Below are 2,500 nucleotides of genomic sequence, written 5' to 3' on the forward strand. Positions count from 1 at the left end.
TGTCTGCCCCTGCCTCTCTAACATTCTCTGCACGTCCCTGTCTGTGATTATTCTGACGGGCAGCCTAGAGCGAGGAGGAGGAAGTTTTTGTGATGCGAGCTGCGTGGACACTAACTGGACAGTAACATACTCACTGCCTGGACAGGTTGGCGTTTGTTGTGGATATCACTGTGATTGTCGTTGTTCAGCTTGGGAGTCGGGACTGAGTTCAAGATTTTCTGCATAATGCACGCACGGCACGCGTCGCAACTCTCCGCTGATGGCTCGCCTATTCTGAGAGGCGGGCGAGGTGTGCTCAGCGCCGCTCACTGCGCTACTGCGCTCTATCAAGCGTCTGCTAGTCTCAAAGTAATATTGAAAAATAAGCATAATATAGCATCGGACAAAGACCCTGCCAGATCGGTTCTGTTTTTCCCCGAGCCGGGCCCATTTTAGGGTCGGGCCAATTTAATTCGGCTCTGGGTCCAATTTAATTTAGCTCCGGTCCGGCCCCTGGGCGTATGTTGCCCATGTGTGGGCTACAGTATATCCTACACTGCATATTATGAAGACCATAGTAGCTCCAAGGTGTTTTTTACATTTTATACATTTAACCCTTACATCTCCACTCGTCCGTCCGAGACAGTTTGCCTCCTGGCCCCCAAGCTGTGATATAAACTCCCTGTCGCACTTAGAACAACGGACTCACTCGCTAGCTTTCGCCGTGGACTGAATACTCACCTAAACTCCACCTAAACCCATAGCACTACTGAAACACTCAAGGACCATACATGAAGCTAGTTAGCATTTTTGTAGGTTTTTAGAATCCTTTTCTTTACTGATTATATATATATATATATATATATATATATATATATATATATATATATATATATATAGATAGATAGATAGATAGATAGATAGATTGATTGATATTCATATGCATTTGCTATATTGTTGTTGATGTTCTGACATGGTATCTTGTTTATTATAGTGATGTATTATCTGCTTATTGTAAATCGCTATGGATAAAAAGCGTCTGCTAAATGCCTAAACTGTAAACTGTAAACTGTTGAAGGAAGTTCAGTCACGTTCACCTGCAGTGCTTTATGTCTCATTTCTAGCAGAGCCTGGGCCTGATGTGAAACCGACTTCTCCGCATATCATAGTGTGGCCGATTGTAGCACTTGTTGTAGTACTTGTTGGGATTCTGACCATCCTGCGGTGTCGATACAGAGCATCCAGAGGTGGGTATTACTACATTAGGGGAATTACATTTCAATTGCAATTACTGAGTAACTCCATTTAAAATAATAATAATAATAATAATAATAATAACTAGAAATACTGTTCCTTCGAAACAGTGTGGGCTCGCTTCCAACCAAAATAAATAATAGTAAAAAGTGTCCCAGGCAATGCTCTCTTTCATTTTACTGACGTAAAATGGTAATGGAAATACAATGTAGACAAGCAGTGTTATTACATGAACTTAGCGTTAAGGACAATTAAATCAAAATAAAATTAAAACATAATGTGGACGGGTAAACAAACAACACAACACAAGTTTGAGACCAGTAGCATGTTGGGAACTGAAGTTATGGCTGTTTAAAGCCTGGGAAGAAAGAGGGGGGACCTGTGTGTGTGTGTGTGTGCGTGTGCGTGTGCGTGTGTGTGTGTGTGTGTGTGTGTGTGTGAGAGAGAGAGAGAACCAGTAATGGACCCCCTGGAAACACATCACGGTCCCTCAGGGGTCCTCGAACCACACTTTGGGAACCAGCAATGGATCCCCTGGAAACCCCTCAAGGATCCTCAGGGGTTCCCTGAATCACACTTTGCAAACCAGCAAACCACATCAAAGTAATAGTACGCAGATGGTCCTAATATTGACAAGCTTTTTAAAAACAGCAGATCTACAAGATCACAACATGTCACAACGTCACATTGTAGATCAGCTTCTTACAATTAGACAAAGTATTAAGTGAGTTTTTTAAGTGTGTGTGTGTGTGTGTGTGTGTGTGTGTGTGTGTGTGTGTGTGTGTGTGTGTGTGTGTGTGTGTGTGTGCGTGCGCGTGCGTGTGTGCTTGTTAATAATAATAATTATTATTATTATTAATAATAAAATCTGCAAAGTAACAAGTAATTGAAGCTGTCAAATGCTGTATTTATAGTAGAGTATAAGTAACAAAAATGGAAATTAGAGTAAAAGTACCTCAAAATTGTACTGTAGGTACAAGTACTTGTATATACTTGAGTAAATGTACTTGGTTACTTTGCAGCACCACAGAACAGCCAATGGCAGACAGGCCTTTAATCACAGCTGTGTCAATCAGTAGAGTGGAGAGGGACATTTATAGATATTTATAGTTTTAACTCAGAATATATACATCACACAGCTTAGATATTTGGATCAAATCAGAGAGCAGACCTGTGTGAACGCAATGATATAAATAGCATATCTGAAGTGTGAACATTGCAGCTACAGCGCCTTAACATAAACATGGGTCCCTTTCCTCTGTCTACA

This window comes from Nannobrachium achirus (genome assembly GCF_963921795.1).
Source record: "Nannobrachium achirus genome assembly, chromosome: 2".
NCBI lineage: Eukaryota > Metazoa > Chordata > Actinopteri > Myctophiformes > Myctophidae > Nannobrachium > Nannobrachium achirus.